This window comes from Vicia villosa, unplaced genomic scaffold, assembly GCF_029867415.1.
Source record: "Vicia villosa cultivar HV-30 ecotype Madison, WI unplaced genomic scaffold, Vvil1.0 ctg.001256F_1_1, whole genome shotgun sequence".
Lineage (NCBI taxonomy): Eukaryota > Viridiplantae > Streptophyta > Magnoliopsida > Fabales > Fabaceae > Vicia > Vicia villosa.
The window spans coordinates 373,947-382,615 of record NW_026705551.1 but is presented as its reverse complement, the minus strand read 5'-3'; the positions used below and the strand labels follow the sequence as shown (position 1 = coordinate 382,615).

Genomic DNA, 8,669 nt, shown 5'->3' with positions numbered 1-8,669 from the left:
TGCGACAGTTCTTGAACTGTCGCTCCCTAACTATATGCAATTAGCGCGCGCCTGGGTGAATTATAGGTCTACGAAGATTGTACAACAGTGGTCTCTCAAATATCCCTAAAACACGCATTGGAGAAAGAGGTATACAGTTAGGGCTGAATTTCTTCATGTTCTGCTTCCCTAATCTCTCTCTCTCAGCCGCGAATCAAGAAAACTGCCGAGCTCTCTCTGCTCGATACAAATCCACCGCGAATCTCTTTCTCAACCGTCGTCAAAGCAACCACGACCACCACAAATCTTAACAGGTTTGTGTTATCAAACCCTAAGATCCTTCTTAAACTTCAATAGTTTTTTTTATCTTCTTCAACTCCGATTCCTCATTCTGATGATAACTCATTGGATGTTCTTCTTGTTGATATAAAACATGGAAATAAGATTGTTGCTTTTTATCTTTAAGAACCCTTATGCACGATTAAATCTGCTTTACTCTCATGTCAATGGTGCTGATTTGGGTCAACTTTATGATCTCTTTGTTCAAGGTTAATGTTAGAGTTAATACCATGGGGTTAGTGTTTTTTATCTTCTGTTCTACAAATTAATCTATGACAAATTAATGTTTCTAAGGCTTTACATTAACATTGACAGACTTATGGATTACAAACCTTACAGATTTCTCCACATTTTTTTCTCATGTAGGGAGGTTATCCATGTGTCACAAGAAGAAGTGTTAGCGAGTATCAGTTTCTTATTCCTGCTGTTGATTTTCACTGGCAAGTGCTTATACGTCAAGTACCTGTATGCACGAGGTTTATTATTTTATGGAAGATAGCTTATAACTTAACCATTTCTTTTTTGTGTATAAAGGTAGCCAAAATTTGATTGTTTTTGTTTGTTTCAGATAGATAGTGATGAGGATAGTTGGTGGAAGAATGATGTGACAGAGACAAATGAGGACTTTGCAGCTAGGGGCTGAAGTTCATGAACTGGTATGTGTAAGTGTAATATCCCTTACAACAAGAAAACTCCTAGATTTATTTAATCTGCATTTGAGAAGCACTTATGTTGGATTTTAATATATGATCAAGTTAATGAAATGTATTATCATCTGGTTTGGTAGAAGATTTCAACCAACACAAATGACGTAAAATTAAGTAATTAACAGCCAAGGTTCCTTTACTTCCTTTCGTCAAGGTTCCCGCAATCTAAAACTATTAACCAATATACAATAGAACTCTTTCTAAGTAGGAAGAAAAGATCAACTTATCTTTACTGAAATTTATTTCAAATTTTACATTACACCAAGTTTACTAGATATAGTAGAATGTGTGTTAACGTAAAAGAGACGCTCTTGTTGTTGTCAGTGAGTTCTGTTGTGACTGTTAATGTTTGAAGATGATATTATTTGTTTAGTTTCTTCATCTAATTTATCAGCAAGCTATCATTTATTCATTCTGAATACTACTTAAATGTATCATACTATGATAAAATCTAGATATTTAGTTTTTGTATTGATTCAGACATTCAGTTCCTATCATTTGTAAATGATTTTGTATATGTTTAAAAAATATATTTTATATCTTTTTTGACTTCTCATTACTTTGGTTTTAACTTTATCTCATGTTGTGGTTTGTAATTTTTTTACTTCTACCTCCAACCTAGCAATTTGTGATTTGTTTCTCGTTATGTGAAGCATAAATTATTGTTTCTAATGTAGTAACGCTCAGTTTTATTCGATGCTTTAGATTCTTTAAATTTGGATCAAGTTCCTGCAACTGTTAGTATAAAACATAATGACTAATCTCACTTAGTGCCTTAGTATAAGCCATTCGTAGTGGTAGCTATTTGTCAGTTTATAGATTGAAGCAAATGATTGATTGATTTAACATACCTTTGCAGCTTTGCCAACTGTGAGCTTTTCTCCATGGCCATTATGGATACAAGGTGAGTTTGTAAAATGGATTTTGAGGATGATGACGCCAAAGCAGTAATTACAATTTCTGTCTCTGAAAATACTCTAGTGATTCTTGAGTATATATTGAGTTGTTGTAGGAGTTGGTGGTTTCTTGCAAGTTGTGATAATAATTGTTATGTCTGATCTATAGACACCGGAAGTGCATGAGTTGGCCAAAGAAATCAAAAAAAAGTTGGAAGAATTCGATGAATATTATACTGTTGTTACTATAATTAATTTCAGTTAAATGTAAGGTTTAGTTTAGCTTTTGGAACTTAAGAAGGCCATTCATTTGTTTTATATTATTATTATGAACTTTCTTATAAAGGTCAATGTAATGTGCCAGGTTTCTTAAGTTTGAAGATGTTTTTTCCATCACAACTTCCATCCAAGCAGGAGCCGACACTGGATCCATCAAAGTATACCTCTGCGGATGTGCGAACTGTGAGTAGACTTTACATAATTCACAACTATTTTCAATTGATAAAAAGCACTTTATTTAATAAGATAGGCCATGTCATGGTATACCGCTCGTGTTAACAAGTCAGTATACTTATTTGTGGCCTTTTGATAAAGGCAGACTGGTATTGAAAAACAAATTGTATAGAACCAATCGGATTTTTTTCCTATAGTTTCAGTCATATATATTTCACACATACTCCTTTCCATATTTACGATATGCAGTCAAAGCATTTCTTAGTGACTTTGACACAATAACAATTAAGATATATTTTATGTGTTTTTATTCTTAATGTTATATATCCTATATGATTGGATTTGAATGTCTATGGTTGAAAATAATTGAACACGTCTTTTACAACAATAGAGCATCTATGAATCCAAGTCAAACTTACAAATCAAAGTCGGTTTCCAGCCTTGATTTTCATTATAGCGGAGACATGACAACATTGGTTTTTATACTTGTATATGATATTATGGGACCAAATTCTAATCTCACTATTACATGGATTCTTTTTGCAGATGGGGAGGTCTGCCGGTTTCAGCACGGGAGGATCTTATAAATCACATCGCACTCAACAGCACAACAACAACAACAAAATACTCCTTCTGTTAGTAACAGTGGTGTCTCTTTTAACAACATAATCATAAACAATCGGAATCATGCTCAATCTAGTCGACATTCACTGTATAGCTCTTTTTATATTGACTTTAGTTAGACTATGCTTTTATTGATATCAGTTTTAGTTAGAATTACTAAGTTATGTGAATCTGTACTATTGAAGGTTACACTTATTAGAATTATGTTTGAAAGAGTAATTTATTCTTTATCATATTAGTGAATATGTTTAGTTATGCTTGGTGAGCTTATACTTGTACTGAATATATTCACACAACATTTTCAGGTTTCAAATACCATGATTTAAGCTACCTACTCATGTTTATGGTGTATTGGTTTTGGTTGTAGCAATAAAGAGTTTTTTTATAACATTAATAGAGTTGAAAGATGGTTAGAATTTAGTTTTTTTAATTTTTATTTTGTTTATTTTATAATATGCTAAAAACTGGGGGTGGAATTTTTTTTATTTAAAATTTACAATTTTGCGGAGGTTTAAAACCGCCGCGGTTTTTATTGAAAACAAAAAATAGTTGATAGGTTTAGACCTGTCGCAAATATAGTTTGGGGGCGGTTTAAAACCGCCGCAAATATGTACGACAGTTAGCACGACAGTTTTCTGAACTGTCGTAAAACAGCCCCGCGACGCACGCTTTTACGACAGTTGAGAAACTGTCGCGAAACAGATTTTGCAACAGTTTGAACTGTCGCAACCATAAAAAAAAACTGTCGCAAATCACTTTTTTTCTTGTAGTGCTTATCTGTAATGTTATTATAGCATTATCATTTTAGTTCACTTGGAATAATATGTCGTATTCACTTTGATTTGCATAAGCTATTTTAGTTATTGTACCTTTAAGAGACCTTTCAATTCATTTATTCAATGTTGCTATCCATGTTTGTGTCGTCCTTAAAGCATAGAAATTGGTCATATGTCAACATATGAAGTGTTTCTTGAATCAAAAGTTATAACGCTTGAATCAAAGTTATTACTTGCATTGAGAGTCGAACCCATGTCCAATGCAGTTTTTTATCCATGATAAAATATAATTTATTTTTAATTAGAAAAATAGACCCCACTATTATTACCAAGGGGAAATGTAATTTATTTTTTGAAATTTCCAACAGCGGGAAAATGTAATTTGTTTTTTGAAATTCCCAACAGCGGGGAAATATAATTTGTTTTTATTTTATAAATAAAAAAAGATGCCAAATTTTAAAGGTTTCACTACAGTTTTTTTAAGACCGTAGTGAAAACTCTACCATAGAATGTATTACTTGTTGTAGTGTCAAATAAGTTGATATGAGATATTGAGCTTATTTGTTGTTATCAAGTACGCTCAAGTATTAAAGAATATAATCCTGGACTATACAAGTGGGACACATTCTATATCTTGTGTTCGATATAAATATAAAGGTTACTACTATATATATAATACATCTTATGAGAAAACTTTCACTACAGCCAACCAAAAATTGATGTTTAAAATCTATTCCCTCGGTAGATACATACAACCAAGGGGAAAACTAACTAAGGAGCACACTTCAAAATCTACCATGTGCAATTTTCTGTTTTTATTTCTTTTATAGTGGCATTATTCTTTTTATTTAAATATTAAATCATCTATTATTTCGGTTTGAATTCTAATCGAGGGTAAATATTATTCAGTTTTATGTATAAAAGCATTTGTTCGATAGGTTTTTCCATAATCTAAATCATTAATTGGCCCTCCAAACTCGTAAACAACATTTTCTAATATGGATATAAAGAGAGAAAAATATTTTAGATTTTTGAATCGGTTAGGAAATATTTCAAGGTTGTATGTGTGTTTTGTTGTTGTTGTTACAATCATTCATTAAAAAAAATTAATTTTACCAAACTTCCAAACTTTAGCATAATATATATTTACTCTTTGCTATCCATTTTACATAATGGTGTGCAATCCATATGTATTAGCACCATTACTAACATTGATATATTCACCAAATATCCTTTTGCAATCTATTTTTATAGTTGGAAATTATTTCTCAATGTTGTCATCCAAAGCAATAATTAAATGATTTAATTTCTTTTTTGACTGACAATTGTGAAAAATATTCCTAATCATACTGAGAAGATATTGCAATAAAAAAATATTGGCAGAAAAATATGTAAGTGATATATCGCTTATAGTTTATCATCTTCTTTTTGGGTCTACAGAAATAATTTATTCCATTGAATGAGATAAAACCGACAAGAAAAGTCATTGTTTATTTCATTTGTTATTTAAATTATCACTCCAGTTATTTAAATATATGAAAAGAGATCAAATTATACCTGAAGAGTTACACCACAAGTTACACTCGCTCATAACTTCATTTCGAATAAATATTTTTTAAAATCAATAGTTGCATTGAAACATACTATCATATAGATTATACATATATAATTTGAGATTAATCTATAATAATTTACTACATCAAGATATATAAAGATTAGCTTTAAAATAAACTTTCATATAACGTTAATTTTGATGTAATTCAATGACACACTAAATCACAATATATTAACAAAGTTTTTCCAAGACAACGTGCTACTCTTGAAAAAGACAAGATCATCACTATTTTTCATAATGAGAGAATAAATATATTGAACTTTAGCGTTTGATCACTTGGGTCTATATAATAGATATGACCCTCTCTTGATATATACCTCAATTCATAACATTTTATTTATTTTTTCTTTCATTAAGCAAACTGTTGTACATATTTTCAAAGGTCAACATATAGTGTATTCCTTGTGCGCTAATTCCTTGACTTACACAGGACTATAATGGACTTAAAAATTTACGAAATTTATTATGCTAACTGTTCAAAAATCAAAAGCTTGTCGGTCATGGCCGAATGCGTGGTTGATGTTAACACACGTTTTCTGTTTAGTGAGAATATGTTCTACTACACTCTTCATAAATAGTAAGCAAATACATACAATTTGAAACACAACCTTGAATATACCAAATTTAGTAGCCATTACAATGACCTTGTTTGAGTACATTTCATTATTTGTAGCTGTTGGTTTTATTATAGCAAGAGAGATTGAGAAAATGGGAATTTACTGTGAATTTTATTCATAATAGCCAGAACACTTATAGTGTTTACAAAAACACTAACCACCACCACATTAGAAACGTGGAATAACTAGACTTGCTCCTAAAATACTCTTCTTGCTCTATATCATACCAAGTGGATACCTCTAACTTTAAGCAATTAAATAAAAGTAAATAATAAACTAATAATTAATAATAATAATAATAATAATTACTAATTAATTTTTTCCACAAATTTTTCCCACTTACAAAAACCACCTTTAAATCCACTACTTCATTAACTTCTTCCATCATCCATAAACTACCTTTAATTCCACTAATTCATTAACTTCTTCTATCATTCATTGTTCATAAATTTTACAAATCATTTCATATTCTATTAATTCTTCTATATCCATTTCTTTTAGCCAAATGTTTACTCTTTGAATGTATCTAACTTGACTTTCCGGTTATGATATTAATTCTTCTTCTTTTTTCAATGCTTAATGTTATTGTTGTTTTCTTCTATGGTGGCTAGCTATATATTAACTTTCTTTGATGTTGTTTTAAATGTTAATTTGAATTTGGATTGAAGGTTTTGTGATTAAGAGGAGAATCAACATATTAAGGATGAAGGATTTGCAAATGAAATTAAGGTATTTTTTATTATTGAATTATTTTATTTTACGATTTATTACATTATTTATAACTATTTAATCCTTAAAAAATTATAATAAATAATAACAATTAAAATTAAATAAATATAAATATTTAATTGAGGTTCTATTTCTAATAAGTTGATTTTTTACGCATAACATGTCAAATTGAGGTAAAACGAGGCAATAACAAAATTTGAAAGAAAACACAATCTTCTTCAAATTTGAGAATCATTTTGCTTTTCTGGCTCCGATTAAAGAGAAAAAACAATAGTGGTCAACTATAAAAAAAAAAATTAACATTTAACTCTACTAATTTTTTTTATAGTTTTGTTCATTTCTTCTTTCTGTTATGATATATTATCTCTTTTTTTCTTTATTTTTATTTACTCTTAAGTTATTTATATGTTGAATGTTGAAGAAATAATTTTTACTATTTGTTATTATTTATATGTTGAATGGTGAAGAAATTGCTTCCTCATGTGTAGCAATAGAAATAAGAATTTACATAACGAAGAAGAGATTTCTTTGTAGGTTTTATTATCTCAATTTTTGTCTTCTATTTAATATTTATTTGTAATTAAATCATTTATTATTGGTTTATAATAAATCATCTATTATATTAGAATGTTATCATGCAATCTATAATAATAGAGAAAAAATTCCAATGCCTCAATTAATATAGCAAATAATTAATAATAACATATTGAAAATTATTGTTAATTGAACAGATTTATATTGAAAATATAGAAAAGAAAATCATACACTATTATTTAAGTAGTATGATTTGTAGTTAAATCTCACTATCTCTTATTCTTCTTCTTCTTCTTCTTCCTTCTTCCTCTTTTTCTTTGTGTCTTACATTCTTCTTCGTAATGGTTACCGTAGACGGTGTTTTGTTGTGATTTAGATTTTTTTTTTTGTGTTTTAATTAAAGTTTTATATTCTTTCCATTGGTATATTTAATTTTAAGTTGAGAGTTAGAGTTTGTTATTAATTTTCATAGTTATAAATGTTTACATGAATCGTGCCGAGGATGATGCAACGTTTTCTCGCGACGGTGTGACTATCTAAAGGGGTATCTATATCAGAATTGTATGAATCTGAACACGAGTAAAATGTATTTATTTATGATACAAATATTTATTTATACAATTAAAATAATATTTTTAAATATTATGTTGTTATTTAATATTTACATGCGGAAAAATATATGGTTGATCCAAATATTTGTATATATGGAAAAACTATATTTATGCTCCAAATGTATTTAGTTTTTTAAGACATATTTATATTATTGTTTATATACTTAAAACAATCTACGAGTTCAAATATGGAAAAAGTGTGTTTTTTTTTTTTAATTATTAATGTTACTAATATTTTTAATTTAAGATACAATTTTTTTTAAAATTAATATACGTGAAAATACAAAAATGTGTATTAGTTATCACTAATTTTAATTTATACATTCAAAACATTATTATCAAGTTTTTTATCCGACCCTAGCATCTAGGGATGACAATTTGACTCATCCCAAATGAGCACCCGCAAAAATTACCATTAACGAGTAGAGTAAAAACCCGTAAAATGGGCACGGGTAATTACCCACTAAAATAAACGAGTATGGGTGCGGGCACGGATACCTTAGGTCTCACCCCGCCTCATACCCGCATAATATATATTTATATATTTATTATTATATATACATATATGCTTATCAATTTTGTTAAATACACCACTATTAGATATATACGCATTTTAATATAAACGTTTGTTAATTTCTTAACTCAACAATAACATCTTTAATTTTTTTATGAATGTTGTTAAAAAAAACTTAAAATCACACGATAAATTATAATCGATCATGAGTTTTTAATAGAAATGCGAGTAATGGGTATGGGTACTTAGGTACTCATATATAGGACATGGGAACA

General features: G+C 28.9%; 1 long non-coding RNA gene across 2 annotated transcripts; it reads left to right on the top strand.

The window, feature by feature from the left end:
• On the top strand, positions 1-3,177 carry LOC131634205 (uncharacterized). Of its 2 annotated transcripts, XR_009293504.1 has the most exons (7): positions 1-293; positions 685-794; positions 887-974; positions 1,885-1,929; positions 2,091-2,188; positions 2,286-2,383; positions 2,921-3,177. It is a non-coding gene; the product is annotated as an uncharacterized LOC131634205 (long non-coding RNA). The 2 variants fall into 2 exon arrangements; XR_009293505.1 differs by lacking the exon at positions 2,091-2,188 and having other exon boundaries at positions 3-293.
• Positions 3,178-8,669: the final 5,492 nt, after the last annotated feature.